This window comes from Peromyscus californicus, unplaced genomic scaffold (genome assembly GCF_007827085.1).
Source record: "Peromyscus californicus insignis strain IS unplaced genomic scaffold, ASM782708v3 Scaffold_1__1_contigs__length_55948999, whole genome shotgun sequence".
Classification (NCBI taxonomy): domain Eukaryota; kingdom Metazoa; phylum Chordata; class Mammalia; order Rodentia; family Cricetidae; genus Peromyscus; species Peromyscus californicus.
In genome coordinates this window covers 17,119,961-17,139,422 of record NW_026294492.1, presented here as the reverse complement: position 1 = coordinate 17,139,422, position 19,462 = coordinate 17,119,961, and the positions used below count along the sequence as shown (strand labels likewise).

Sequence of the window (19,462 nt, the reverse complement as noted above, 5' to 3'; positions counted from 1 at the left end):
AGTGAAGCCAGCCTTTTAAGAAAGTTATGCTTTCCATTTTTTTCTTTCTTCTCCTTTTTGTTTTATATCTACTCTGTGTATGTGTGTGTGTGTGTGTGTGTGTGTGTGTGTGTGTGTGTGTGTGTGTGTGTGCCTGCCTGTGTGTGTTTAAGGGTGGGTGCCACAACGTGCATGTGAAGGTGAGAAGATGTCTTGCAGGAATTGGTTTTCTCCTCTGCCCCGGGAGTCCCAGGAGTCGAACTCAGGTCATCAGACTTAGCAGCTAGTGCCTTGACCTGCTGAGCCATCTTGCCGCCCAGTCATGTTTTCCTCTACGTAGTGCAGCGCCATGTTTCCCCAAATACATCTGCATTCAGAACACAACGAGACAAGCACATCAACAGACCGTCTTCAGAACCAGAACTGAAATGTTTTGCATTGACTCTCCATGTACCACCTCTCCTAGGCTGTCAGTGAGTGTTTTCCTGTGTCTTCTGTTCCCCCTTGGGCTGTAGCAGGGAAATTTGCCTTTTTGAAAGAAACCTGTTTGCCTCCATGCTTGTTTCTCTCAGTACCAGAACTTGCCATGTCCTCTGTTCGCATGTGATAAGGCAAGAGGCCTCTCTCACCATTAGCTGCCTTATAAATCTGGCTTTGCAGAGATAGTTGCTCAGGCAAACTGCCTTTGGATACTGAAGACAGTGTATTCAGCTGTGCAGAACAGGACCCTGATAAGCAGGGCATTCCCTCTTTATTGTTTTAGAGGGGAGATGAGCTCAGAGATTTCAGGAGAAAAAAGACCCTGGACCACATTTTGTGCCTGATCATGCCTGGATGCCATGCTATATTACCAAGGAGATGGCTGTGTCATGTACTTGGAAAAACTGTGGGCCTACTGCATAGTCCCTTTGTCCCAACAACACTGGAGGCCCCACCAGCAACTTTATGCAAGATGCCAGGAGGAGAGGCCAGGTTGGGGAGGCCACAAGCAGGGCCAGTTGAGTGCACAGCCAACTATACTTAATGATCAGATATCTTTTTGTTAAAAAACAAAAACCAAACAAAACCCTGAGTATCTTTTTTTTTTAACACCTACCAGGAAGTTGGTACCCCATGTAAGTGTCTGATGATTGCATTATAAATATTTTCAAAGCTCTTCTCTCTATACAGTGTTATTAAATCTATTCTTTGGGGTTGGGAAATGGGAGAAATCAGTCAGCCGAAATACTCTTAGGACAGTCACTGGGTCCATTCAGTGTTCTGTTCTCTATGCCAACAAAATCTCCCAAGAATACCACAGGAAAAAATGTCGAGGATTACTGTCAGATTAGCTTGTTTGCCCCCTGCCATCCCCAGCCCTTCTGACATAGACAATAAAGACAAGCACAATGGAATTATACTAATGAGTTTGTTTAGCAAGGAGCAGCCCTGGCAATGTGATTGCCGTTTGCCGTTGGCCGATGTACTTTCCCCGTCCCACTTCCCACTTCCCTCTCTTCTGAATCTCTCATCAGATACATGTGCCATCCAGACCCTGAGTGGGTGTGCTTGCTCCTCAGAGATGGCTCTTTGGTTATATTTCCTTATCTTTCACATCCATGGATGCTGTGGTAGACAGACTTTACGATGACTCTCATAGCCTCCTGTTCATGTCTCCTGAGTGTGTAAAGGACCCCGTGGCTCAGCTTTCACCAAGAGAATATGGTCAAAGAATGGGATGTCACCCCTATGGTTTTGTTACAATATGTGAGATTCCATTGGGCTAGCAGATTCGCAGTTGATCTCTGTCCTTTGGATGGAGTAAAATGGTCATGTTGGGAAACCCACATGTGCTTTTAGTTACTGAGGGCAGCTTCACCCTGTTAGTCAGTGAGAAGCTGGGGTCTCAGCGACAAGGAAATGATTCTTCAAACAACATGAATGAGCTTGGAAACAGATCCTTCTCCAAGCTGTCTTTCAGCTGAGAACACACCTTGATCAATCGCTATGGCCATTTTGTGCAATACCGCACAGAAGGCCCACCCAGCTGCATGCTCAGATGCCTGACCCTCAGAAACTACCAGTTAATAAGTGCTGTGTGTAAAGCCCCTACATTTATGAAGTCTTCTGTGGAGTAGTGGAAAGAGATATGCTGCAGCACGAGGAGTTCCTGGTCCTCTGTTCCTTGGGAAGAAGTCCATGTTTGCTTTTCCACTTTTCCAAAGTTCTTCTGCAGGTCACTGTGAAAATGAAAACCTAGATGTTTTACCAGACAGTTCAAGTTTATGTCTATTTCTATCTGTGTCGGTCGGCTGACCATCTCTTCTGAATTCTAGACCTAAATGCAAACTGATAGATCTTTATGTGGTGGTTCCACCCTGCAGATGAAAAGGTGTCAAGATCAACTTCTCATCTTTCCAAATCCGTCACTTCACCATTGCTTTTTGTATAAGGTCATGACATACCTCCTATTCGTGTGGATCCTTGCCTTCCCAGTCCCCAAGACCAACTGTTCCCTGGGCCCTTAAATGGATCTCACATTTCAGATCTCGTGCCAGGAAGGGAAAGACACCACAAAGGCCTTTGCAAAGTGTCTCCCTGCTCATCTCGGTGACCTTCCTTGTGGTCTGAAGGCCTGTAGAAATTCTTTTATCTGGGAGATAAGGAAGCTGTAAGTATCAGGCCAGTATAAGGGACAAGTGAGCTGCTGAGGTGCTGGGTCCAGAGAGTGGTATTGGCTCCACACACAAGAAAGAGGAGTACTTCTGCTGCAGATCCATGTCCCCAGCCTCTCTGTACCAGTCCGCTAAACCCGCACCAGCAGAGGTTCAGAGCAGCCAGCTACACAGACTCCTCCATTAAGCAGTCTTCATCTGTCACCCAAAGCTTCATCATCTAACCAAGATTTTTCACAACCGTACAAACCTTGTATGACTGCTTTTGATAATCCCTGGGCTGAAATTTCCCTCCCTGTCTGCATCATTTGTCGAAACTGGGAGTTCTCAGGCATTGACTTTTTAATGTGTGTAATGAAAGGTGGTGCCATGTCTTCAGGTAAACCAGTCAGGAGTGCAGAAAGAGACTGTGTATGTCTCAGAAAAAAAAAAAAAAGTGAGACAGGATCTTGGAGAAATGTCATCCGGGAGAAGAAGAATTAAACTCACATGAAAATGGTATAAGGGACTAGGGGAAAGACAAAGCATGAAGCCAGTGAATATGGCGATGGATCGATCATGCGGTACAGAGCAGTGTTTGGAAAGGTAGAAGGGTGTGTGGAAGGTACCCAAGGATGAAGACTGAGACTGCCCTACTAGTCTACTAGGCGTTTGCTCTACCTGGATGCTGCCATTTCTCCCACATTTGACAAAAGGCACTCCATATTTGCTCCCAAGTTGCCTAGCAGGCAACGACGGTAGAACAGGACCAATTGCACACGGATTGCATCGCCATCTCAATGCCAGTAGAAGCAGAGGAGTCACTTAAAAGAACCACAAAAATTCTGGCCTTGAGTCCAGAGACTAAAATTCCGCACGGAGGCAAGTGAAAAAGAGAGCCAGGTGATGTCGTAAGCCGCGTGCTCCACCGTACCTTATGGTAAAGGCTGCAGCAAGCATAAATCCACTCCTTACAATATATATACTTCATGCGGGCTATGGGGGCACACCCAAGCGAAATTCTTGGAGATGGTCCCAGAAGAGGAAAGGATGACACAATGCAATCCCACGGTTTGTCTGACAGCCTGCTTGGCTTCAAGAGGAGACTTGGGTCTCTGGAGGGAAGACACAGCTGTAATCTGTTCATCTGCACTGTTGCATCGCTGGGCAACGGGCGGTTTGGTGTTTCAATACAGGTTGCATGTCCCTTTCAGAAGATGGTCAAACTGAAGCTGGGTGTCGAAACAATAGCCCTTGAAAACAGCTGGTCCAATGAGCACAGTCCCGAGTGCAAGATGTACCAGAAGCCAGATCAGTTAGTTGCCAGAGCATGCAGATTCTTCTCAAAATTGTGGACAAAGGGATGATGAAATCTCTTTGAAGTTATTTATGCAAATATATGCCATATATGTGCAACTTAATTTTAACTTTTTGAATGGGCCACATGGCATTTATTTTTCTAGCTGACTTATGCCAACAGGCAAAATTTCTTCATTTCTAGATAGCTTAGAAATTTCATTTTAATCATTTATTGTTTGAGTCTTTCATTTAAACAGCTACCCTCAAACAATAACAATTATTCCTTTTTATTATTTATGGTTAAAGATTATTGTATTCCTTTCTCTTTTTTTTTTTAAGCTAGCACACCATCTCCTTGGACTTCTTGTTTTTTAGATGAGTGCATGGTGTTCCACAGACATCGAATTATCTGTTTTTTGCTTGTTTGTTTTATCCTCCACTTATCTCCAGGGCTCCACTCTTTTTCCTTAGCATGATTCAGCTTGCTACTGTTTTATTGGAGCATCACAAGGTCAGATTCCCTTGCGGACACAAGAAAGAGCTGCTCGGCCAGAACACACAGCTGTGGGCTGGGTAAGGGAAGGACCTTTGCTTATGAGAACCACGACGCTGAGGCTAAAGTATCAGGTCAGAGCATGTGCTTGGAGCTGGGACTGCCTGAGCTCCCTCACTTTCTTACACGCAGGTGCCTGAAGGAAGATGGACAGGTGCACAAGAAAGGTCACAGCAGCATCGAGGGCTCAGACACTGAAGGACGGACCACAGAAACTGATGGAGGACCATTTTGGCTGGTGCAGCTTTCAACATACCAGCATTTGTGACTATGCTAGTGTCCATACCAAGGATAAGAATGAAATACTTTGTTGCGTTATGTGTTGAGCTTCCAGCCCCCTCATCTTTGAAACACACGTAGATAATCTAAGCTTTCCTTATATTTGCTGTGTAGCCAAGGATTGTCCTAAACTCCTGTTCCTTCTGCTTCTACCCCTCAGACACTGGGATTATAGGCACGTGCCAAAAGACAGCTTTCCTTCCTTCCTTCATCCCTCCTTCTCTCTGTTCCTTCATTTTCTGGCACAGGGTCCTGAACCCAAGGCTTTGTCCTTGCTGTGCAAGTGCATCAACACTAAACTAACTTCCCAACCAATCACACACTTTCAGTGAAGGAAGTCAAGGCATAATGTGGTTCAAGAATAACAGCAGCTGCCCACATGGCCCGCTGATGGACGGATCAGATTTCCTTTCTTTTTATTCAACTAGTAACCGGTACCATTTGTACCGACGAAATGTCCTTGGGATTCTTTTGAGTGTTCTTGAAAGCGGTGCCAAGAGGGAAGAAAGGGGGTGTTTTTATGATGGTGGAATGGCTACCAACGTCTATTTAAATTTGAATAGTAAAGGCCCTCCATCAGTTTGTCAGGGCTGTTAGAAGGAACAGAACAAAGCCCCACAGACTGGTTGGCTGAACAACAGAAATGTTTGTTTTTCCAGGTCTGGAGCCTAGAAGTCTGAGGTCAAGGTGCTGGCTGAGTTGGTTCCTTTTGAAGCCTCTCTCCTTGGCTTGTAGACAACCTCTGCCTGCTCAGGGTGTCCTCACACGGCCTTTGCTTGGGTGAAGATTTCCACTGATTATAAAGGAAAGTATTATTGGATGGGCACCTACCCTAAGGCCAGTGCTTTAACAGAATTAACCTTTTAAAGACCCTGTCTCCAAATACAGCCACATTCTGAGCCACTAAGGAGTTAGGATTTCAGCATATGAGTTTGAGGATTCACAATACAGCTCATAACATGGACCTTATTCACTTACTATTTTTGGGGAAAAGTTAACATTTTAATTCACCTAAGTCTGCTTTTCATAATCAGATGAAATCAGATCTTTTTTTTTTTTTTCCACTTTTCTTTTTGGGAGACAAATCATTTTGTGATGATTTTGTTCAAGGTCAGCTCACATCTTAAACTGGTTGCTAAACTCCTCATCTTCTTCTGCATTTTGTAACAGATATTATGGGCCCACAGGGCCTTTCTTGAAATCATCAAAAAAATAAACATATTTCAAAATTCAGAACCTTTGAGTTTTTAGAGAAATGGTAAACATCTTGTATGATTACCTGTCTTAATGAGACTGTGGGTATCTGTGACGTCAGATATAATAAAGCATATTGATTTGTCACAGTAGAGTGCATAAAAAGATAAACCAAATACGGACAAGGCTGTGCTCAGCAATTTACATTTGAACACACTCTATAAGGGATTCTGGTGCCAAGAATGAGAGTTGGGGCTGGATTGATGATGGTCAGTGATTGAGAGCACTTGTCTCTCCTGCAGAGGACCTGGATTCAGTTCTCAGCACTCATATGGCAGTTCACACTGGTTTAAGTCCAGTTCTAAGGGACCCAACATCCTCTCAGACACGTACGTGGTGTGGTATGTGTATACATCTACATGGGCAAGCATTTTCACATGAAACATAAAAATAAATCTACTTGAAAAAGCACAAGGACCACTCCTTTGGAGATTATCTGGTCTGCTTGGCTCAATCTGCATCTAAAGCATTAAGACCAAGATGACATGTGTAGTTCAGATCATGGACCAGAGAGAACCCAGGTATTAAACATGAACGCAGCCAATACTGAATCCAGAGTTTTCAAAAAATTCGCTCTCCTTCCTCTTGTGTCTACCTCTCTCTGGGGGTAACAGCTCAGGGCAAGCCTCTTCTCAACTCCAGTACAAGCTGCCCAATGTCCCGGGCACCTAGTGCTAACCCACTGTGTACCCCGAGAGCAAGCCACTGTACCCCCTGGGCCTCAGTTTCCCCACTGTTATACTGAAAACATGAAAGTTTGCCCTGCCTCCTGAGATCCCTTTCCGTTGTGACTTTAAAGCTGCTTGCCAAGCTCTGACACACACGCTTCCATCCCCCCTGGCTATCAGCGGCCATCTGGCAATTAGCAGCCTCTGAGGCAGCTAATCCCACTCTGAGCTGGATTAAAAGCTGAAGTTTAAAACATGGAGATAGGCAGGTGATTTCTGTTTGAGTCTTTGGGTCCTGCTGTCCCTGGCAGCATGGTGAGGGAGGACAGAAAAGCTGATTTCTTTCCCTTATCTACCCCGCGAGGCTCAGAAAGCAAGATCAGCCTTCCAGAGCGGCACGGATGCTGGGCAATGTGCTGGGCTGCAGGAGGCGCCAGGTGAGCCCACAGGGAGCCCCACCCCAGCGCCCTGGGCAAAGGTTGCTGGACAAGAGGAGGATGGAAGAAGCCACCTTCAGTGTGGAGCATTGTACTGCTGGGGGTTGGGGGGGGGGGGAGGAAGAGAAGCCTGGGGGAACAGAGGCCGGGATCATTTTGAACCTGGAGTCCCAGATGCCATAAAGGGCCTTGGGGGTGGCAGCTGACAAGCTCCTTGGCTCCTCTGGGGTGCCCTGTCATTAGGCAACACGGTCAGAAACCAAGCCCGTGTGTTTGTTCATAGCCCGAGGAGATAATTAACTTATATCCACAGAGGGCCTTGATTACATTCCTAGCATGCTCCGAATGAGAAGCCTCGTCTTGGAAAATGCCAGTGGTGGTGGGGCCGGGGAGGCGCTTGCAATGGTTGGCTGAGGAGTCATTTGTTCAGAAATTGGGTGAGTAATCAAACAAATGCCTCTTTTCCTAATTGTTGATAAAAGTCAGTTGCCGGGGCAGATCTGGGGACTCACTCCTGCGAGAATACATTACTTGAGGTGAGCATGCTTCCGAATATGTTAGCACGATCTAGATACATTTCACATAGCTTGAATTTAACAACAAATGGTGCCCATTGTGAATTTTATGTCGAGCAGGCTTAGGGGGAGGGAGATTTATGCCTGTATTTTATGGCTGGCTTGTTAACTGCTGCCTGGGACCACTTTTTACACAAAGATTTACTTAGATACCTTATTGAGCACCTACTGTATGCAACTCAATTGTAGGTGCAAATGAGACCAAAAGAAATAGTCTTTTTGCCTTTGGAAGCCTATTGCTTATCCTAAATGCTTTACAAAATATTCTTGAACCAAGAATTGTGTAATTATACTGGAAATGTATCTTTTTAAATTTTTAAAAAGATTCGTCTATTTTATATGTGTGGGTCTTTTGTCTGTATATATCTGTTCATCATGTGTATGTAGTGCCTCCAGAGGCCAGAAGAGGGCGTTGTATCCCTTGGAACGGGAGTAACAGCCATTGTCAGTGGTTAGAGTTAAGTCTACACATATCCTTTACAAAAGCAACATGTGGTCTTAATTGCTAAACCATCTCTCCAGCCCCCTAAAGAATTTAAATTTATTTTTATTATTTTAAAATTATGTATGTGTGTACATATGGCATGTGTTAAGGGGGAAGTAATGTGCACATGAGTACAGGTACCCAGTAAGTGCAGGTGCCTGCAGAGGCCACAGGTTTCCAGTCCTCCTGGGGCTGAGTTACAGGTGGTTGTGAGTTGTCAGATGGGGTGCTGGGAATCAAACTCAAGTCCTCTGGAGGAACTGTCTCTATAGCTATGAGGGTATTGTCAGGTGATTTCCTCAACCGAAACATTCCATCCTGGATTCGTTAAGGCTTGGAATACAAATAAAACTTACAAAACTTGGCATGCAAATAACTCTCATGTCTCAGGATGATTTTTGAAATGTATAAGATTCACAAGACCCCTCCCCAAGGCTTAGAAGCTGTAAGGACTGCTGGGGAGGTGGCTTTCAAATCGTATGGGGGCTTCAGAGACGCAGCTTTTGTGAGTAATCTCCTATGCTGTGATGGTCCTTTTAGTTGCATTGGGCTCCTCAATGCTCCCGTAAATAAACCCGATAAACTCACCAGTTTACGAGGCTAGACTTGGGTGGAATGATTTCTTTATCCTGCCATTGGTGCTCTATCTAGGGATCACATCTACCCAGGAAAAGCCACATACCATGGGTCCTGCAGGTATTCAGTTGATAATTAAACTGGAGTGGACCAGAATGAAATAGCTTATGTATTTTGAGAGCTCACATGCTGGGAACAGCAGTAAATAAGTATTATGCTGTTTATTTTTTCTGATAATTCTGTGAAATTGCTTTTTTTACTACTCCTATAACCTTGAGAAAACCATGGCACAGAGGGGTTAATTACCTGTACTAAGACTAGTAAGAGTAGGGCCCGAAGGGGCATGGAGTTGGGACTTTCTCAGCTCACAAATGCCATGTCTCCATATCACTCCACTATACCACTGAACTATATCTCTACCTCTGGGGACAATTTTTTTAAAAGATTGATTAATTTATTATATATACAGTATTCTGTCTGCATGTATGCCAGATCTCATTTCAGATGGTTGTGAGTCACCATGTGGGTGCTGGGAATTGAACTCAGGACCTCTGGAAGAACAGCTAATGCTCTTAACCGCTGAGCCATCTCTCCAGCCCCTGGGGACACTTTTGACATTGAATTTTCCAAAAAATTGATGAGAAAAGTAAGTGGTTGTGTTTGCAGTTTGGGATAAGGATGCTGAGTCTTATAGAGCTCTTGACTCATTTAAGGTCACATACCTTGTCTATCAGGGAGGTGAAATTTCCCATGTCTGGTCCATCTGAAGACTGGCCCATTGGAACCATTCTGTGTGGTACTCATTAATCTTGAGTCTCAGAGACCATAGAGTCAGTGGCCTACCCAGTGGGACTGAGTTCAGGATTTTTGTGACTTGGTTTTCTCTTCCCTTCCTCAGAAATGTCATGTCCAGAGGGACAAACTGAGATGAGCTTTGTTGATGAGATGTTAGATTTCTGAAGAGGAGACAGAGAAGGCATGGGTAATTTTCTCAAACTTCTCAATGTTTATTCTTCATGGTTATTGCAGAAAGTTTCAATTTGCCTAAAAGAATTACTTAGTAAGATAATGTGGTTAAATATGCAGTTGGAAATGGGAAGAAGAAAGTAACTGAAGTATAACATGACCCAGGAACCAGATGTCAAAGACCCACTACAATAAACTTGACAGAGTTTACGATGTACATTGTTTGGCATATGTTATCAGAAGAGAAGAAGTATAAATAAACTTGGTGCTTACCTAATTCCCAGTTGCTTCCCACAAAAGCAGAACAAGCACTTTGGAGAAAAATAGCCATTTCATGTTCTAAACCGAAGGTTAATTTCTCTTGAAAGAAAAACTCGCCAGTGTTTTCCAACTCTTCTAAACCCAGGACCTTTTGATGGCAACAAGACCTCACCACCCACTGAGGATTACTGGTGCACAGAAAATGCATTTGTGTCCTATATACTCCTGTTAACTATGATAATTTTGTTGATCTTTACTTTCTATACAATGTTAGTCAAAATAAGTACCACTTGACTGTCCAAGTACAAAATCAATCCCTCGATTCTGCAGGGACATTGGTATACCATTTCAAGGGAACATGGTAGCCCTTCTTATTAAACAACCTTTAAAAGAATAAAGCATTTGACCAGAGGCATCTGCAAATGTTGAAAATACCAGATAAAATTCGATGAGCATCAGGGTTTATACTGAATGTTAAACTTTCTCCACTTAGGAATTAAAATGGAAATGGTAATTTTACAAAGCGCATCACTTGATGAAAGGGATTAAAGTTATCACCGTGTATGGAGTAAGACATTGTCTGTTGCCTAGCATGGCTTGCCGAAAAAGACACACCACCCTGTGGTCTTCTTCCTAGACTGAATGATCTGGGTACAGCTGTGAGGAAACACCAGTGTAAGCTAAGCCCTCATTCTGGAAAACAGTTGACTTACACTCTTCCAAAGTGTGACAGTCTCAATAAACAGACTAAAGGAGTGTCCCAAATGAAAGGACAGAAACCAGGTGTGACAAAGGAATGCAATGTGTGAGCCTGGGCTAGATGAGAATTTTGGACCAACGTGTGCTTGTTCTCTCTCTGTCTCTATCTCTGTCTCTCTCTGTCTCTGTCTCTCTCTGTCTCTCTGTCTCTGTCTCTGTCTCTCTCTCCTATCTATAAAGGAGTACATTGGGACAGATGGCAACACTTATATATTAGGTAATACTAAATAATTAAATATTATTTTCCTAATTTTGTTAATTTCACTTCAATTATGTGAGAGAGGAACACAGACATATACGCTCAAGTTTTAGGAGTAAATGAGGACCATAATTTGTAGCTTACTCTCAAGTGGTCACAAACGTGCTCCCCCAATCCCCATGAGAAAGAGAGATAATGTTAATAACTGTAAAATATGTTGCATTTGTAGTTTTTTTTTTTTTTAAAAAAAAAAAAACCAAAAACATTTAAATCGAACTTATCATCATGACCAAGAATGAACTCTCTAATTCTCTATTTTCAAGGTCCTAGGGAGCCTGTAAACTGGGAGCTTGCAACCCCACCCACAGGGTAGAGGGCCATCTCTCTAGCAGTCAAATGTTAGCCAGCATCTCCTCTGACAAGAATAGCCATTTCCAGGACACTTTCTTTTTAATTGACTTATTTTGTAAAGTCATTCTACCTCACCAGAAGGGTCCTGTCTCTGAATTTTATTATGAGGGCATTCTTTATTAGCATAGGGAAGAGAATGACATCATGAGAAGGATTTAAGTATTTCTCACCTTAAAATATCCTTATTAGTTACCAGCACTTTCCCCTGCCTCTTTATTACTGTTATTTATACCTCACTAGGAAGATTTTCACAAGCATCTTTCTGTTGCCTTTCATCACCCCTTTTTGATATATTCTCTTCTTCTGTGCTTTTTTTCCCAAGTTTTTGTATTTTATTTGATGCCGACAGTTTTATAAGGAATGGTTTTAATAGGTACATGCTGTAAAATGGAAATATTTTACTAGGATATTACATAAAATACACAGAAGAAACTAGGGTATAAATTATATTTTTATTGTAAGATTTTACTGCAAATAAGTTCACATATACAATCTTTTATTTATGATGAGAGCAAATTCTTTTTACTTATAGCTGCTTTTGAATGTGGTGCTTCAGCGAGGAAGCTTATGCGTAGCTACATAAAAGAAGGTTCGATTTTGATGAGAAATGAGAAAACTCTTAGTTAGGGAATGCCGTTTTTCTTGTTGACTCACAAAAGTAGGCAAAGGAAGAGTTGAAGAGTTGGCTATGCTGGTGTGGGGGGAGGTCAGCAAGACAAGGTCATTTATTCCCTTAGACTTCCAAAGACGTGTGTGGTCAGCTCCGAACAGGATACTGATGCTACGTAGACCCCCACCTACCTTTGCTCTACCCCACCCAACCTACCCCCTTGAACTTGAGCTTTCCTAACTTTTCCTTTTATCGAGGAAAAAAAAAAAAAAAACCTGCTTAGGCGTGGAGACCTTCGATAGCCCTCCGGAGCTACTATTCATGGAAGCAAATGAGATTGAAGTGGATTATCTGTTGTTTCTAATCTACAGTTCGTTTATTATTATTGTTTTGGTTTGTGGTGCTGGGAATAGACTCCAGATCCTCATACATGAAAGGCAAATGCTGTCACTAAGCCACACCTCTGCCCTAAACACTAACTCTGAGCCATGCCCCTTCCCAGACCTAAATGTTGCCTTCCACAAAGCTGACCGCAAGGAAGATTATAAAAGATGCTAAATTTCTTGTTTCTTTGTTTAAAAGTTATACTTAAAAATATGCTTGATTTGTTGTATCATTTTTTTTCTTCTTTTCTGAGCTAGATTTGTTCTATACCACCCAGACTGGTCTCCATTTATAGCCCATTTACTTGCAAGTAATCCTGACTCTTTGAGGTCCTAAGAAATAATTGGATGCCACAGTGTACCTCTTCTATATTTAAACAACACAGACAACAAGAACTTCCTGTAAGGTATTGTCAGGGATTTGCTCAGACAGGCTCAGTTCTCCTGTAAGCCAAGTCCTCGTCTGAATGTAACATCTTTTGATTATCAACCCTGGACCTCTCAGACCACTAAGGGATCCCCTCCTCTTCAGTCACCTTTAGGCAGAGCTCAAGAGTGCCATGGACCAGTCCTGTACGGCTTGGGTCTACCTCTGACCAGGAGTGAAAAAGGAAAGGATCAGTGTGGCTGCTCTATTACTTGCTGGCTTGCACTTTTCCTTTCACTGAAACAGGAAATTAACTGAAATGTGGACTTGCCCCCTGAGAAGAGGTGTTCTTAATTTTGTCAGGTCATGAAAAATGTCTGCTGGAAATGGGATCTCAACAAATAAGACACTTTCATTTAATGACCTCCCTACAAACATTTATTGAGTCCCTTTCTAGGCTTATGTAGTTTCTCAAAGATTCGCCACCTCTTGACATACCATTTATTTTAGAGATGCTATAATTTTTCCAATTTCTCCAGCGAAATTAAGTCACAGCAATTTCTGGAAGGCAAATTTTCAGAAAGAGCTTCTTAAGAAAATCAATGAGTGGGATTATTTGACTTTTAATTTGCCTCATTTCTGTTGTAAAAATAATGTGGGGTCTTTCTCTCTCTCTTTCTCTCTCTCTCTCTCTCTCTCTCTCTCTCTCTCTCCCTCTCTCCCTCTCTCCCTCTCTCTTTCTCCCTCTCCCTCTCTCTCTCTCTCCCCTCCTCTGTTTCTTTTCTCTATTTTTCTCCTGCCTTTCCATCAGTTTATTGTTTTTGAGACAAGGTCTCACCATGTAGCACTGGCTATCCTGGTACCCACTATGTAGCTCAGACTGGCCTCAAACTCATAGAGATCTTCCTGCCTCTGCCTCCTAAGTGCTGGGATTAAAGGTGTGTGCCACCAACCTGCCCTTTCTATCACTGTTATGAATATTTCTTTTCACAAGGTAGAGTGCCTGCATAGAGCATCATCTCTGATGTTTGTTCTGTGACTTATTATTAAGATGCTCTCATTCTGGATTTTTATTTTCTTTTAACATGAAATTCAAGTTTGGTGAACTTCCCTCTGAACCCCATGGGCGGCTAACGTTTGTTCTTCTTTAGTTTCTCTCTCTCTCTCTCTCTCTCTCTCTCTCTCTCTCTCTCTCTGGTGGGGGGTTACATGTTCAGAAACTTTTTATTGTTGTCAAATTTTCCACAGGTTTCATGTTCTGAGCTGGAAGATAGCCCAAGGCTTAACTCTCGGTATGGTGATATTTTATTTGTATTAAAATGTTATTTGTATGTTAATAAATAAAGTTGCCCGGGGGTCAGAGCTATTAGCAAGCCATAGGAAACCAGGGCAGTGGTAGCGTACGCTTGTAATTCCAGCACTTGGTAGGCAGAGCTGGGTAAGTCTCTGTGTATCCAATAATGGCTGTATCCCTGAACACACAGGATTTTAAATTCTGGAAATTGTTGATGGTTTTTTAATTCAGCTGTCCATTCTTCTTGGCTGTGTATATATGGCTTCATCTCAGCATCTCGGCTAATCCATTTACTTACTGTGCTGGCTAGCTTTGTCAACTTGATACGAACTGGAGTTTTCTAGAAAGAGGGAACCTCAACTGAAGAATTGCCTTTATCAGATTGTCCTATGAGCATGCAGATCTTTGGGGGCATTTTCCTTGATTAACGATTGGTGTGGTAGGGCCGATCCCACTGTGGGTGGCGTCATCCCCTGGGCAGGTGGTCCTGGGTTGTAAAAAAAAAAAAAAAAAAAAAAAAAGCAAATTGAGCAATCCATATGAGGCAAGCCAGGAAGTAGTGTTCTTCCACAGGCTCTGCTTCTGCCCCTGCCTCCAGGTTCCTGCCTCTAAGCTCTTGCTTTGGCTTCCCTGTAAGGAGGACTGTCACTTGGTAATGTAAGATGAAATGAACTCTTTCCTCTCCTCGAACTGGTATTGGATAGTGTTTATCACAGCTACAGAGAAGCAGACAAGTACAAAGACTGGTACCAGGAATATATGGTATTGCTGTGATAAACCTGATTATACTGGGGGAGAGGATTGTGGAAGAATTTGCATCACTGGGGGGGAAATCCATTGAGCTTAATGAGCTGTTGCTGTGGAGCTTGTAATAGCGATGCTGAGAGAAATGTAGATGATGGAGGCCTGGCTTGTGAATTTTCAGAGGAAAGCAAAAATTCTATGTGTGGTGTTCATGTGATATATTTGGTTAAGAGTCTGTGGAAAGGAAACCTTTTCTCTATTGGGACGACTGATGCTTGTTAGCTGGGGCTGAAGAACCAGTTGTGGTTAATAAGAGACCAGCATTCCTGAGATCCCTGAGGTAAAATCTGGGAAGTGTTTCGTTGGGGTCAGAATACAGGCTATTCAGAGAGAGAGAGAGAGAGAGAGAGAGAGAGAGAGAGAGAGAGAGAGAGAGAGAGAGAGAAGGCTCCAGCTCAAGCAGGCAGCTGAACTTGGTAATGAACTTAAGTGTCTTCTCACGTGGTATTGGTCTTAATGGCATGAAAGCTCTGAGATTGAAGGTGGCAGGGTCAGGGTTAGTGTCTAAGGCTTGGCCATGTGTGATAGGGTCAGAAAAGAGGCCAAGAGGGGGGACTGATGAAGGCATACTTTTAGTTTCAGTCAAGACTTCAATATATTGAAGATTCCAGAGCCATAGAGTGACCACCAGTAAATCCCTTCCTCCCAAAGTGGTCAGTGTTTTATCACAGCGACACAGAAGCAAACCAGATCACTAACTTTGTATCTTGATCAAGTTACTTCTTTAAATCTCAGCTTCTTCTGTTGCAGTGAGAGGAGTAACGACATATGCCTATCAGAGATATAAACTTCTATTGATATATAGACATTGAATGCAAAATGCATAATGCTGTGTTTGGTATATCATAAAAGCATTAAATAATCCTGGTGAATAAGATGGTGATATGATTGGCCATCATGATCTACCCATAACTTCAGTGAGTTTAGTACATGTAATAAAAATGACAGGAGCTACAATAAATATCTATATGGGCTTCATTGGTGGTCCTAAGAAAAGCATGGTTGATTTCACCTGAGAATTGAAGTATAGACAATCAAGAAAATCTTTATAGACGATAATTTCATCCCATTTCCAAGGCAAACTGACACCTCTCCAACAGTATCCATTTGACACTGATAGCTAAAGTTCCACTTAGACTGGAGATAAATGGGCAAAGCCCAGGTGACAGCTTTAGCTAAGGGTGAGGAGAATTATATCCAGTGGAGATGATGAAAGACAGATTTTCTAGGTAGCAAAATTACTGAGATATGGATGTATTTTAAAAAGGCGTGTTGGTTTATTTCATGTAGTAGAGACAAGCAGGAGGTCACTCAAGAGATGATGTTGGAGAGAAAGTGGAGGAAAACTCAAAGACCATAGAGGGTCATCTGGAATTTGGAACACCATCACACAGATTGCTGGGTGGTTACTATACTTATGAGATCCCTCTGGTGGCAGAGTAGAGCCTAGACTGAGGAAGACAGACTTGGAGATTTGAAACAAGCCTATTTCACTGGTCCAGCCCTGATGGTATAGGGTCTGAGATTCACTCTGTAATACTGCACTATGTAACACTCCATTAGCTTTGTCCATGGCTCCTGCATCACCATGCCCATGGCACTTAGTGAACTGGTAGTCTGAATGTTCTTATGGTTTTCATGGTTATGCATAGGAAGACTTAATTCTTTCGTTTAGTGGTGCTTTCTTTGAAGGGAAGGACACACACATCTTCATGGACACTTACAGATAAATCTGCTTCCAGTGAGATTCTCAAATCACACTTCTGCCATAGTGCACTTGTATAGTGGATTGTCATGGCACCATTGGCAACACCGCCATCCCTTTCTTTGTTGTTTTTAAAAGGCATGAAAGTATTGTTTTAATCTGCCTTTCTTTGATATCTGGAGAAATAAAACGCTTTCCCCATTTGTCTTCTAATTATGTGTCCTCACTTGTGAATTGCATGTCATGTCCTTTGCCCATTTGATAAGCAATTGTGTTCAATCCCTTTTTTGGCTGGCCTCTCTCCTGGCAACTCTCCACATACAATTTCCCCACAGGCTCACTTTCTAATTTCTTTTCTCTTTGATCTATTGAAACCAAATCCTTTGTCTAACTCAATATTACAATAGACATAACAATTCTAATTACTCTATTGATTCATGGCCACTACAGTTGTGAGCACATTAAGAAGCATGGGGCTTTGCCATCGGAGAGTAGGCCTTCGAGGTCTGGGCAGCACACTCCACGGATGTGTGATTTGGTTTCTAATGTTTGAAATTTTAACACTCTGAGCTGTTTTGCTTATCTGTGAAATGGGAGCAGTAACACATCGATTAAGAACTGCTTTTGGCAATTAAAGACCAAATACAGTAGCTAACAAGTGCTGGCCTATTCTTTTGTGTTCAATACTTTTATTTATTGTTTTTATTCTTTGAAAATCTCATTTATGTATAGAATGTATTTTGGTCATATCTACTCCCCATTCACTCCCTCCATTCCCCCACCAGCCACCTCCATGTTATAGCCCTTCCAACCACATATCCCCTTTATTTCTGAATCCAGTTATTTCTGGCTATATGTGCATGAGTGTGGGTTCATCCACTAGGGCATAAGCAACTTACTAATGGCCACCTACACACACACACACACACACACACACACACACACACACACACACACACACACAAATGACTCTTCTCGCCTCAGCAGCCACCAATTACCATTACGTCCTCAGCTAAAGTGTGACATTGGGAGTACCTCCCTCCTCCGTATTGGAATTTTTCATGAGATTGATCGACTATTAGTCCTAAGGAGCTCCATAACTTAATTGGAAATTTCATGAAAATTTTTCCTTCCCAGAATGTGGTTGTGGGTTTAGATTTACTGGCAGATTTGCTTTTCAAGTCCAGGGAAGCAACTGTGTACTGTTGGGCAGAAACAACTCCAAAACTCTTCTGTTACTTGTTGAACAGATTATTTGTTATGTGCAGATTCCCAGAATTGTCTCTGATGGAAGCTATGCATGATAAGTAAAACAAGAACAAAAACAAAAAGCAAAAACCAACCCTGTTTATCAGAGTCACGTCCTAAATCATAGAGTGTTATTATCTCTTCCCTGAGATGGACCCAGGCTTAGAAACTCTGGCTTTCAAGGTGTCTCTGTAGCTATCTAGCTACTTGCTCCAGTGTCCATAAACTTATATCTCAGAAAAGGGATTCTCGTAAAGTCGTCAAATGCAGGTTCATGAATCGGCTGTTGAGATAGGTCCAAAGAAGGACCCAAATCTCTATCACTGTATGAAGCCAATGACAGATATATGCCTGTGGGCACATGTATTCTGGTGTGATGGTTAGAAAACAAATATCATAAATTATTAGCATAGTAACAATACAGATTTTCTGCAACATCACAAACTTTCACAGACAGCGGGTTTGCAGATCTCTTGCCTGCTGAGAGAACGGAGAAACCTCTTGTTCTCTAGATAGGGTTTATTATTATTATTACCAGTTGAATTACCATAATTCTACTCTTGACAAAGTGTATTCATTATAAGCGAAATTTTTGTTCAGATCTTGTAGTTCATGCCTGAAAGCAAAGATATTAGAATTAATGAGCATTTTTGCTGATGAGAAGAAAAATCACTGAAGGGTGATTGGATCTTAGCCTTTTAATAGGTCTGATATTCTTCTTTTATTAGGTCTGACAAGGGTGTTATCTGGCTCCCTTTACACCGTGTGCTGTGGTTTAAGAGGACTCTTTGTACAATATGAGTCTAGCATTTCTTTCCCAGTGATATGGCGTAGCAATGGCAAAATTGTGTAAACAGAGCCCCACCCCATTGAACGATACTGGGCCTAGGAAGGGTGACAGTGAAAACTCTGTTAGCAGGTAATAGGAAGGCCTTTGATGAGTTTATTAAAATGTCAATGTAATTTAATTCTGTGTTTCCTTTTACTGAGTTGACAGGCAACAGAATTTATAAAGACAAGCCCACTCAGGGAACCAGGTGATAATTCTGAAAGATGTGGCTGCCGCTGAGCCCTGAAGACAACAGCGGTATGATGTAGATGATGCAGGGAGTGTGGGCGTAGACACAATTTCCAGGAAGTTCAAACGGAGGTGGATGTGTCCTGGAACCTGATGGAACATAGGATATCCGGTTGAATCAAAGGAAACATAACGAGACGCCTTCAGGGCCTTATGCGATTGGGTAATCTTATTAACGTGTTGGGGAGAATTTTCCTACTGCGAACAGGCATTCATTTTTTTGATATCCTAAGGGCATGAAATTATAGAAATCGGGGAGAAGAATGGAGGCATGAACTCTAGCTGGCAGTGCCTCTGTTTCGTGGCCATCACATAGAAATGAGTAGGATGTGGGCTGAAGAAGGTGTATTTCAAGGTGTGGTAGGACAGCTGCCATATTTCTATGAGATGGACACAGACATGAATATGTATGTAGTTGCCCTTGTGAACTGTCTTAATTCCCAGCTCTCTGGATAGCAAATGTGGTAGGCATTGTTTGTTACTATAACTGGCTCCCTAGCTCCCCTAATACCAACTGAGTGTCCTTCAATACCATCTTCACATTATCACACCACTTAGGGAATCTCAATATCAGAGGAAATGGCACGGTAGTACCTGTACCTAATCATAGAAAGTGATATGTAGAGGCTGGTAAAGGAAC

General features: G+C 42.5%; 1 long non-coding RNA gene across 5 annotated transcripts in view; it reads left to right on the top strand.

The window, feature by feature from the left end:
- Nucleotides 1-4,299: 4,299 nt before the first annotated feature.
- LOC128115371 (uncharacterized) overlaps nucleotides 4,300-19,462 on the top strand; it is a 33,432-nt gene continuing 18,269 nt past the window's right edge. The window contains exons 1-3 of one of the 5 annotated variants that reach the window (XR_008220140.1): nucleotides 4,300-7,102; nucleotides 7,416-7,539; nucleotides 13,942-13,985. This is a non-coding gene — a long non-coding RNA (uncharacterized LOC128115371). The other 4 variants (XR_008220139.1, XR_008220141.1, XR_008220138.1 and 1 more) reach the window with 4 other exon arrangements.